We start from the raw sequence: 12,435 nt of genomic DNA, 5'->3' as shown, positions 1-12,435 counted from the left end.
ATTGTGCTCCTCCTAGAATGGAGTCTGGTATAAAGACTTTCCTTACATTTCCAAAAGACATGCTCAGTTGGAACTGTCTTAGTTAGACCTCTGGAATTAGAGATTTTGGTTGTTGTACAGATCGTAGACCAAAACCTAGACTAGGGCTTTTTTGTTGATTCCAGGATTTGTACTGCCCAGTCATGGTTGTAATAGCCAGTCATCTGCAGATAGCAATCTTGGCTTTTGCACAGATCAGAGTCTTCTGATTTTGTCTTATCATTAGCTGGTGAGGTAGGACAGCCTGTTCTTAGACCAAGTCAATCCCATCTCCTCGTTGTCAGACTATCATATTAGAACTGGCGCTTGTTTGTGCCAGAGCTGCGTCAAGGATGCCCTGGAGGGGATTTGGTTCCTGGAGTTGTTGTGGAGAACTGTCGTTTCTATGTTTGGGGTCAAGGGTTTAAGGCTGGACATTTGGTATCTAATCACCTGGGGTCTAAGTTGGGTCCACATGACGTATGTTCAAGGTGGGAGGTGCCCCTGTCTTGTAAGAAAATATGAGTTATTATCTCTAGTAGATAAGAACTTGTTTTTATACGTAAGATTTCCCCCTTTTTTTAGCATGCCTTTGCAGGAAGAAATGGTTCTACATTATATTGCTGGTGCATTGGGGGTGGAAAGAGAAGAAATTAGAAACTAGACAAAAATAAAAATATATATGTTCACATATATATAAAAAAGATTCTAACATAAATTAAAAAAGTAATTAAAGGAACAAAGTGATGCAGGAGTTACCTTAAATGTGAGGAAAAATAGGTTAAGAGGTAGTGTTATATAGGTCTTAAACTTATGGTGGAGGTATAGGCTTCCCCATTGTCTTTTGAGATTTTTTTGTAGGGTGTGGGCTCCAGGACGCCTTTTATCACACACCCTGGCCTTCTTGAGATTGAGAAAAGATTTGTGGCAGAGAGGTTCTGGGTAGAGTTCTTGCAGTGGGGATTCTTTTGGAATTAAGTCCAGTATCAAGCAACAGTCCACATTAGGGAGAGGTGATAAGGAGGCCCACACAGCATGAGTCAGCAGGGGTGTTGGTTGTATTTTCTTGCTGGGGATGAGATGTGTTTGAGTGGGTGTCCCTTCACTTGGGTCTGGGTACTGGCTCGTTGGGGTAGGAGGTTGGTCCTGATGCCTAATGGATTAAGAACTGAGGGTGAAGAGTTTTAATAAAGTGGGAATCGTGATAGGATTGGGGGTGAAGAGATAGTCGAGGATTGGGGGGTGAAGAGATAGTCGGATTTCTGAAGGGGGGAGAGGGAATAGTATATGGGAGGGGCTATATACACTATAGGTATGGGTTGTTTACAATTTAGGTTTGGCTCTCAAGGAGGAGTCATATCTCGATGTGCTCCTGTCCACATATAAACATATAGAAGTTAGCTTAGGTATAGCTTAAGAAAAAGAGGTGGTGAGAGCAAGAGATAAGCTGAGTACAGAAAAATAGGTAACTATAGTACATGTCAGGTAAAGAAACTAATAGATCAACTTTTGGATACATATAGGTTTCACCTTTCGAGTACTAAACACTGTGTTAGTGGGGTCTACATATGTACGTGTACGTATGCAGTATTGTCCACAGCACCTTATATATCAACTTTCCTCTCCTAAAGAGGAGGTCCCAATGTGGTTTTTATTTGACATGGATTAAATTGATGATAATGAGGAGGAAAAGATAGAAGAAGATGAGGGAGAAAAGAAGAAAAGAAGTAGTGAGAAAAGAGGAGAAAACAGTAAGGGAATGATAATTTGCTTGAACGTGTTCAATGAGTAGGCCCTGTAGTATAAATCTGTGGGTCACAGTCACTGCTTCAATGATCTGGCTGGTGTCATGCTGCAGGTCATAAAAGAGGGTATAACCTAGAGATAAAGGGTATGTTAAAGAGTTTTATCAAGACATTTTCATAATGCAAGATGAGTATGATATCTAGTATTACTGGGCACCGAGGTGCCATCTTAGGTTGTCCACCCTTTGTATCCAAGAACGCCTGTGGACAGAAAAGCTGAGAGGTTATTTTACATATAGTAAGATTAAGGCATTAAAACATATTGTTTTGAAATGTTTCCATTGGAGTCAGTGACTTCCCATCGTATAATTTACCTGTAATCCTTTATAAGATCCCTAAGAAATTATTATGGGCCTTTGTAGTAAAAGGCTGATTACATACCTGTTCTCTACGCTGCTGTTTCTGTTGTTGCTGTTTTCCTTATGGTATAATGTGTAGTCAAGAGTTTGTGTTGTTCCTCTTCCATTGTTTTGAAAACTACTCCCCAGTATATGTTTACTATTACAGTGTTTAGAGTTTCTTCTCTATTAAACCCTGTTATTCAATCATGGAGTATTGCCTGTATATATGGTGCATATTCTAGGTACTTCAGAATAGTGCTATCATTCTGTGTTTATATTTAATATTCTGGCTTACTTCATTTAACATAATATTTTATAGGTCCATCTACGTTGCTGCAAAGTCTATGATTGTATCATTTCTAACTGTGATGTAGTATTCCATTGTGTATAGATACCACATCTTCATGATCCACTCATCGGTTGCTGGACATCGACGTTGGTTCCAAATCTTGGCTATTATACTGAGTGCTGTGATAAATAGTGGGTTGCACATGTATTTTGGGATGAATGTTCTTTCGACTTGTGGGTAGATACCCAGGAGAGCAATTACTGGTTCAAATGGCAGCTCAATTCTGAGTTCCTTGAGCACTCTCCAGACTATTTTCCATAGGGGTTGGACTAGGGGGCACTCCTACCAGCAGTGAATGAGAGTTCCTTTGTTTCCACATCCCCGCCAAAATAGATTGTTCCCATTTTTTTTGATGTGAGCCATCCTCACTAGTGTAAGGTAGTACCTCATTGTTGTCTTGATTTGGATTTCTCTGATGATTAGTGAAGGTGAGCATGTTTTCATGTGTTTGTTGGCCATCTTTCTGTCTTCCTTGGTGAAGTGTCTATTCATTTCAACTCCTCATTTTTCTATGGCTTTATTTGGTTTTGAGGGGCTCAGCGTTTTCAGTGCTTTGTATATTCTAGATATCAGCCCTTTATCTGACGTGTTGAGTGCAAAGATTTTTTTCACCATTCAGTTAACTGTTTTCTTGTATTAAGTAGGGTTTCTTTCACCATGCAGAAGTTTTTTAGTTTGATGTAGTCCCATTTGTTTATATTTGATGCTAAATTTCTTGCCATTGGTGCTCCATCCTTGAAGACTTTGATATATAGGTCTTTGAGTGTTCTGCCTATGTTTTACTCAATAAACTTTATAGATTCTGGTCAGATTTCAAGGTCTTTAATACATTTTGAGTTGACTTTTGTATAAGGACTGAGGTATGAGTCAATTTTCAGTTTCTTAAGGTGGTTTTCCAGTTGTACCAACATCATTTGTTGAAGAGACATTCTTTGTTCCATTTCAAGTTCTTGGCTCTTTTGTCAAATATTAGCTGACTATATATCTGGGGGTTTATGTCTAGAAATTCTGTTCTAATCCACTGGTCTGAGGCTCTGTCTTTGTTCCAGTGCCATACTGTTTTGATCACTATGGATTTATAGTATAGCTTCAGATTAGGTAAAGAGATGCCACTCAGCTTCTTGTTTTTTAGTATGTGTTTGGCTATCCTGGGTCTTTTGTGGTTCCAGATGAATTTTATGATTAATTGTTCTAAGTCTTTAAAGAATGATGTCTGAATTTGGGTGGGGATTGCATTAAATTTATATAGAAGTTTGAGTAGGACAGTCATTTTGACTATGTTGATTCTACCTACCCATGAGCATGGGATGTTCTTCCATTTAGTTAGGTCCTCTTCAACTTCTTTCTGAAGTGTTTTGAAGTTTCCCTGGTATAGGTCCTTCACTTCCCTTGTGAGGTTGATTTCCTAGGTACTTAATATTTTTGATACTATTTTATTTATTTATTTATTTATTTTTTGGTTTTTGGGCCACACCGTGTGACGCTCAGGGGTTACTCCTGGCTATGCGCTCAGAAGTTGCTCCTGGCTTCTTGGGGAACCATATGGGACACCGGGGGATCGAACCGCGGTCCGTCCTAGGCTAGCGCAGGCAAGGCAGGCACCTTACCTCCAGCGCCACCGCCCGGCCCCTTGATACTATTTTAAATGCAATTGTATTCTTAATCTCTCTCTCCTCTACTTTATTATTTGTATAGAGAAATGCTACTGTCTTTTGTGTACTGACTTTGTAGCCAGCTACTTTGCTGTATTGGTTAATTGTTTCTAGGAGTTTTATGGTGGACTCTTTAGATTTTTTGATCTATATCATCATATCATCTGCAAATAGAGATAGTTTGAGTTTCTCTTTCCCAATTTGAATTCCTTTGATTCCTTTCTCTTGTCTGATTGCTATTGCTATGACTGCTAAGATTATATTGAATAAGAATGTAGAGAGTGGACAGTCTTGCCTAGTTTCTGACCTTAGTGGAAATGCTTCCAGTTTTTCACCATTAAGGATAATGTTGGCTGTGGGCTTTTCATAGATAGCTGTAACTATCTTGAGGAAGGTTCCTTCTAACCCTATTTTGCTGAGTGTTTTCAGCATGAATGGGTGTTGAATTTTGTCAAATGCCTTCTCTGCATCGATTAGTAGATCATGTGGTTTTTGTCTTTCTTGTTGTTGATGTGTTGTATATTGTTGATTGATTTGCATATGTTGAACCAACCTTGCATCCCTGGGATCCCTTGGTCATGGTGTATAATCTTTTAGATGTAGTGTTGGATTTGGTTTGCCACAATTTTGTTGAGTATTTTTGCATCTATATTTATTATTGAGATTGGTCTGTAGCTTTCTTTCTTGGTGGTATCTTTGCCATATTTGGGAATGAGTGTGATATTAGCCTCATAAAAGGAGTTGGGGAGTATTCCTGTGTTTTCAATGGTTTGGAAGAGCCTGTGGATCAATGGCAGTAAGTCTTCTCGGAATGTTTGATAGAATTCACCTGTAGAGGCATCTAGACCTGTACTTTTGTTCTTAGGGAGTTTCTTAATTACTGCTTCAATTTCCTCTGAAATGATTGGCCTGTTTAGGCTTTCTACATCTTCCTTTTCCAGTCTCGGAAGATGGTACTTTTCCAGGAATCTGTCGATTTCTTTTGGGTTCTCTAGCCTAATTGAGTATAATTGTTCATAGCAAGACCTCATGATATGTTGTATTTCTTGGGGGTTTTGTTGTAATCTCTCCTCTTTCATTTGTGATTCTACTGATTTGGGTGTTTTCCATCTTTTTTTTTTTTTTTTGGCGAGTCTTGCCTGTGGTTTGTCTATCTTGTTTATTTTTTTTTGAAAAACAAACTCCTGGTCTCATTGACTTTTTGTATTGTTTTCTTAGTTTCTATGTTTTTTTTTCCTGCTCTGGTTTTTATTATTTCTTGTCTTCTGGTTGTGGTTGGATTTCTTTGCTGCTATTGTTTCAGTTCCTTAAGGTGACCCTTTAAAGTGCTGAATTTTGTCATTTTCCTCTTTCCTGACATAGGCCTGTATTGCTATGAGTTTCCTCCTAATTACTGCTTTTGCTATGTCCCACAAACTTTGACAAGTTGTCTCTTCATTGTCGTTTGTCTCAAGGAGTCTTTTTATTTCTTCCTTGAATTGCTCTTTGATCCAGCTATTGTTGAGCAGCATGTTGTTTAATCTCCAGGTATTATATTTTCTCCATTGCTTTTTCTTACAGTAAATCTTGACCTCTGTTGCATAGTGATCTGATAGGGTGCTTATAATGATCCTTACATTTGTGATTTTATTTAAGTTAGACTTCTGTCCTAAGGCATGGTCTATTCTGGAGAAGGTTCCATGTGAGCTTGAGAAGAATGTGTATTCTGCTTTCTAGGGGTGGAGGGCCCTATGTAAGTCTATTATCCCTAGATCTTCTAATTTTTCATTTAGGGCTCTTATTTCTTTGCTATTTTTCTGTCTGATGGATCTGTCCTGGGTGATAGTTGAGTATTGAAGTCTCCTACTACTATCACACTTCCTTTCATGTGTTTCTCCAGATTTGTGAGCAAATGCCTTACATATTTTGCTGGCTCTTCATTTGGTGCATAAATATTAACCAGGGATAGTACTTCTCGATCTAGTATTCCCCTGATCACTAAGTAGTGACCCTCTTTGTTTCTGATCACTTTCTTGAGGTTGATTGCAATTTTTTTCTGATATAAGAATGGCTGTCCTGCTTTTTTCTGTTTTCCCTTGGCCTGGATAATTGATTTCCATCCTTTTATTCTAAGCCTGTGCCTATCCTGTTTTAGTAGGTGTGTTTCTTGTAGGCAGCAGAAATCCGGTTTATGTTTTCTAATCCAGTTCTCTATTATGTACCTTTTAATGGGAGAGTTTAGTCCATTAACATTTAGTGAGATTATTGACAGAGAGGGCTGTTGTGCAGTTGTATTGTGTAGGGTGTTTGTTGTTACAATTGGGGGTTTGGATTGCGTAATTCGTCTTTGAGTAGGTCATTTAGAATCAGTTTTGTCTGTGCAAATAATAAGAGTTCATTTTTGTTTGAGAATGTTTTTAGTCTTCCCTCCCATATAAATGAGTTTTGCTGGATAGTAGACTCTAGGTTGGAAATTTCTTTCTTTCAGTCATTTGAATATGTCATTTCACTGTCTTCTTGCTTGATTTGTTTCAAATGGGAGATCTGGTTTGATTCTTATGTCCCTTTCTTTGTACTTGAGGGTTTTTCTCTCTTATTGCTTTAAGGAGTTCATCTTTCTCTCTTTTTTTTGCCATTTGGATTACTATATTTCTTGGTGTTGATTTATTAGGGTCTAATTTATAAGGGATTCTTTTCACTTCCTGAATTTGCACTGAAGCCTCTTTCCAGAGGGTGGAAAAATTTTCCGCTATTATTTCCCTGACAACTTGTTCTTCCCTTTTCCCTAATTCTCCTCTTCTGTTATCCCTACGATTTTTGGATTATTTCTTTTGTCTTTGTTAATAAAATACAGGACTTTTTCTTCCAGTGCATTGCCTTTTATATCCTGTTAGTTCTTGGTCTTTTTTGTTTGCAGTTTTTCTTCGAGTTCTTCTATGCGCTTCTTCAGCTGTGTGATTCTGCTCATATGGCTTTTTATGGTGTTTTTATTTCCTTTAATTCCATTTGTATGGAACCTCTCATGATCTGTAGCAGGTCTTCTTTGGGTTGGTTGATTTGTTCATCCATGCATTTCTTGTATTTATTGGCTAGTGATTCATTTGCCTTACCATGGCTTGCATTTCTTTTCTCATGGCTGCTTTTAAGTCTTCATTTGTTGGGTCTGTGCGTTTTGGTGGACTTGGAAGCTTGTTAGTATTTCTCTCCATATCTCCAGATGATAGATTCTTCCTTAGTTTACCCATATTTCTTTTCATTTATTGGATTGGCTTCAGATTTCAGCCCGCTTTGCCACCTGTGGTGTGGGCCTTGTTCCCTTTTCTGGAGTATGGCTCTAATAGTGTCTATTGGCTGTGATCGCTAAGGTTTGGTCCCTCCCACGTCCTCCCAATCCTGGTCAATTGTGCCCCCTTCCTACCAGGCAGTTCAGCACCACTCCTGGCCACAATGGTGGAGGGCACTGTGGAGCCTAGGTCACTTGCCCCCTTCCACACCTGGGAGATGGTTCCGTCTGGCCCCTTTAGTCACTGGTCCCCCTAAGTTTTGATCTCCCTGGTCAGCTTAATTTATAGTGGCGAATTATTGCTGCCCCATATCCCCTCCCCCCGGGGCCCTCTTGGCTTGCTCCCCGCCTCCTGCTCTCCCGCTTGGTGAGTTCCCCCAATCTTGCCTCTGCCTTTCCTAGTTTCCCAGTCTCTGTGGAGATGATTTCCCTGGCCTAGCCTCTGCCTAGGTTTTTAGCTTCCCTGCCTGTCTCCGGGGAGACAAGTTCCCCAGGCCTTACCTCAGCCTAGGCTCCCAGTCTCCGCTGCGATGACTTCCCTGGCCTCGCCTCCACCCAGGCTCCCAGTCTTCTGGAGGCGAGTTTCCTGGCCTAGCCTCCCCTAGGTTCCCAGTCTCTGCAGCAGCGAGTTCCCCAGGCCTTACCTCACCTAGGCTCCCAGTCTCTGCAGTGACGAGTTCCCTGACCTAGCCTTCCCTTTTTCTTTCATTTTTTAGCCACACCTGGTGATGTTCAGGGATTACTTCTGGCTATGCAGTCAGAAATTGCTCCCGCCTCTGGAGACCATATGGGACTCTGGGTTATCAAACCCAGGTTCATCTTGGACTGCCTGTGCAAGATAAATGCCCTACCACTGTGTTATCGCTCCAGTCCCTCAAAGACTTATGTTTCAAACAGAAATGGACCCACTGGTTAGCTACCTCACACCTGCTATTTCCCACTCAGGGAAAACAGAAAAAACATTCACCTTATTCTGGTTAAATGCTTGGCATTTATTCTCACTCTGGAATTATTTTTATTTATTTATAAATATGGGAGTTAATCAGTTCATTTATTTAAAATATGGAACACTTCACGAATTTGCATGTCATTCTTGTGCCGGGGCCATGCTAATCTTCTCTGTATTATTCCAATGCCGAAGCGAGCATTCATTTGGGGTTTTATGTCATAATTCGTGGTGCACAACTTTGTGCTTGTGTATTACTTGTGCAGGAAATGGGGCACGGAATAAAGTGCTGGTGTCAAATTTGGATTGATTGCATTTAATACAAGATCTTTATCCCCTGTATTAGTTCTTTAAAGGTATTATTAAAATGGCTATAGAGATCACTTTCACTACATGCTATATTGCAGTGTGAGGGATTATTTTGCCATTTGAAGTGTCTCCCTGGGTCCTCACTCTTCGTAGAATTTAGTGCAGCAGAGGTGTTAGAAAATCTGGAAGGCCTTTTAGGAGAGATTAACCCAAATGATAAGCCTTAACAAGCCTTCAAGAGATATCTTTGCATTAGGTAAGAAGGGAAGGCTATGAGGGATGCAGTGAGTGATGGAAGAATCTGAACAAAGTGATTGTTAGATGACAAGAAGGCAAAGTGGGTTCATAAATTCTCTCCAATAGATTCACAGCCTCATCCCTACAACTTCAATGACATTTTTCTGAACCTAAAGGACTTTGATAAAGCTGTTGATTGGAAATAGAGATCTGGATTTGTTGGTGTTTTCTGCATAAAACATAGTATATTATTTCTGATAAATCAAAGCGAAATTTATGCTTGTAGAAAAAGAGAAGGCACTATGACCTATGGGGAAGGATAAGGGGTGATGTGTCTATATCAGAAAGAATGAATATCATAAGTTTCCAGAGTCTGGTTGATCAGTCATAATGTTTTCCCCTAGACATTGCAGAGTTCCATGATCTTAGGTAGCTGTAACTCACAGTAGAGTAAATAGAATCACTAGATACATGGAAATGATTAAAGTTGCACCTAGAGGCTAATGCACACTTCATTCTTTGTTCAGTTTATGAGTTGGTAAACTTTGGCAGGACCATGACTTATGTTAGGGGATATCAAAAGTGATTACAGTTATTCCAGCGAGTTTCTTCCAAATGATGGCAGAGTGTTTGGGAAGTTGTCACATAAGAAACATGTCTATTGTTCCTAGAGCTCTTGAAAAATATGACAGATTATTAGCTTCATAGGTGGATTTGACTTTGTTTGAGCAATGCTGATTACATGGCCATACACTGTAAAGTTCAGGCTGAGCTCTTGAATTTACCTCAAATTGAGATTAGACTCAAAATTGTTCCCTATATTTTGGATCCCCCTTGATGCTATTCCTGAACAGCCAGGCAGATGGAATGCAGTAGAGCAGCTGTTTCCTGAAGTGCCACTGATTCTTTTGAGAAAAAGTCTTGGAGAGACTGCACCAGGGATGTGGTGCAAAAGAGGGGTAACATCTTCCATTAATAGTGGTTCCTAATCAGACTAGACTCAGGCCATCCCTCCTCCCTCAGACAGAGCTCTGGTTAAAGGAGTGATGATTTATTAACACTGTGTTGCTGCTGAGGCATTCCTAAGTCCCAGTGTTCATGCTTACCTTCTCACTTGTGCCACAAATACCTCTGGCAATGATTCTTCTATGTTCTGCCACTGTGCATGTAACCCAGTTCCTTTTGTCCTATATATAAGCATTGTTGAAAGGGCAACTAGTGTCCCTGGTCATCACCTTGGGACATGGTGATGAGACATGGTTTTGAAGTCAATAGGGAATACCCTCAGTCCCGAATGCACTGGTTTGTCAGAAGCTGAGACTTGGTTGTTACTAGAGTTGTCAATATGCCTATTGGTTTGGAATAAAAAGTGTGGAGAGAAACCCAAATGGTTGGTTGTGGTTCCATGAGGGTCATACTTTTAGTATGCTGATCTTGAAGCAGCTTTGATCAGTGAGTATACTATCTGTTTTTTTACCCCATCAACAGTAACAGGAAATTTTTGATTACTTTTTAAAAACTGACATATTTATCAAGAATTTTCTAAGCATAGAAAAATCATGAACAAGATACAGAATGATTATGTATTCAACTTCCTTTCATGATCTCTGTGTTCCTAGGTTGTCATGGTTAACTGGACTTTCCTTTTTTTCTGAAACTGAATGTTGACAACCCTCCAGGGCTACTGCATGGTAAATCCAGCAAATTGAATATGAGACATGGTAGAATAAAAGTAGACTAGTAGAATAAAAGTAGATGTGCAGGCAAAGTAATTTATTGGAAAGGATATTGAAACCTCTGCATTTTATAGGAGGATCCTTTGGTCATTGTAGGACTGATTATGAAGTTTGTTTTTCTTTCCAAGTTCTGTTTTCCTGAAATATAAAAAGATCGAAAGTTGAGCTCAATTATGCTGCTGGACAGTGGGCCTGCCAACAGGTTTTCCTTGCTAACCAGGATGCCAATAATATTTTAACTTTCCAAACAACAGGGAACTGATAAGGACTGACATAGAAAGACACTGGTAAACTCCTATGAACAAATATTATTGTAGTACTAATACACTTGACATAGGACTTTAGAGTTATTCTAATATTTCTATTGGTCCCTCCAAAACTCATGTATCTGATGGAATTTATTGCATAGAACAGCCCCAAATGCTCATTGACATTTTGAGTCTAAGATCATCTCTTTAGACTCTTTTTTTTTGTTTTGTTTTGTTTTTGGGCCACACCCTGTGATGCTCAGGGGTAATGCTCTGTCTATGCACTCTGAAATCGCATTTGGCTTGCGGGACCATATGGGAAGCTGGGGGATTGAATCACGCTCCATCCTAGGCTAGTGAGTAAAAGGCAGATGCCTTATATCTTGAGTCATAGCTCTGGTCCCATCACTTAAAACTCTTAAAAGTGTTCATGACTGATGGTGTTGTAGTCTTAGCACAGCATGTAGGTTGCTTACCTTGCATGCAGTTGACCTAGGTTTGACCTAGCCTCCTATAAGCTACTCTGAGTTTGCCAGAAGTGATTTCTGCATGCAGAGATAGGATAAATCCCTGAGCACCACTGATTATATCACAAAAATTTACAGGAATGATAATTCGAGGAGAGATGAGATGATGGAAGGTCTGATTTCACAGATTTGTGGCTCACAATATGGAACTATAACCTGAGGTGTATATGCTTCTCATGAGTTTTGATATTCCACATTTAACATAGAACTTGTTTTTCCTTCTGGGAAATGTTTATTCTTCTGGACCTGAGAAAAACGCTCCTGCCTAAGGTTCTGTGCAGTCCACTCAGTTTATAGGTAGGTTTAGATAGGCCAAACTCTCAGAAGCGAATACAGTGTAGGCCTCTACTCATGTATTCATAGCACAGCCCATGATCTATTTTTTCCTCTCTAAACCTTCTGTGTAGAAAAAAGAAAAGAATGGTCAGTGTTTCTGCACATAAGAATGTTTTCTGCAAATAAGAATAATCAAAAGAGTATTTTATCAACACAAACTACTACCTGCTTTAACACTGCCGTATATGGTTTAATTTGAGCCTGGTATTTTTCCAACAACTGTTTACCCCACTCTTGCATTTCGTTTCTTGATTGAGCTGAAAGGTAAGAAGAGGAAGAGAAAGCATGAGGAGGGCTCTTGTGTTCTGAGAAAACTTGGCTCATCATTGGTACAGAACTTGTGCAGAATTCTTCTTTTGTGCAGAGTATCTGGAGTGGACTCTGCTGTGTTAGTGAGACAAGAGCATCTAGAAGATCTCTGAATGGAAGACACACAAACCATACAAGACAAAACCTGTCACCTCACACTTCGGCAGAGAAAAATCTAACAACAGCTAATAGTTATGTCCTATCATGGTACCTAGAACCAGATACTCACCTTGGTAGCAGGAAAAGGTCAGAAAGACCAGCAGGACAAATAGGAGCAGTTTCATGGCACTTAGGTGTCAGCTTGTAGCAAAAAATAAGCAGTGAGTAACTGGAATCAGAACCTGGGTATCTAGGGCTATT

The 12,435-nt window shown here is 39.7% G+C and overlaps 1 pseudogene; it reads right to left on the bottom strand.

The window, feature by feature from the left end:
• Positions 1–8,483: 8,483 nt before the first annotated feature.
• LOC126019953 (uncharacterized) lies at positions 8,484–8,578 on the bottom strand (annotated as a pseudogene).
• Between the last annotated feature and the right edge of the window lie 3,857 nt (positions 8,579–12,435).

Source organism: Suncus etruscus, chromosome 9 (genome assembly GCF_024139225.1).
Source record: "Suncus etruscus isolate mSunEtr1 chromosome 9, mSunEtr1.pri.cur, whole genome shotgun sequence".
Taxonomy (NCBI): domain Eukaryota; kingdom Metazoa; phylum Chordata; class Mammalia; order Eulipotyphla; family Soricidae; genus Suncus; species Suncus etruscus.
The sequence above is the reverse complement of the archived record's forward strand: the minus strand, read 5'-3'. Positions and strand labels throughout refer to the sequence as shown.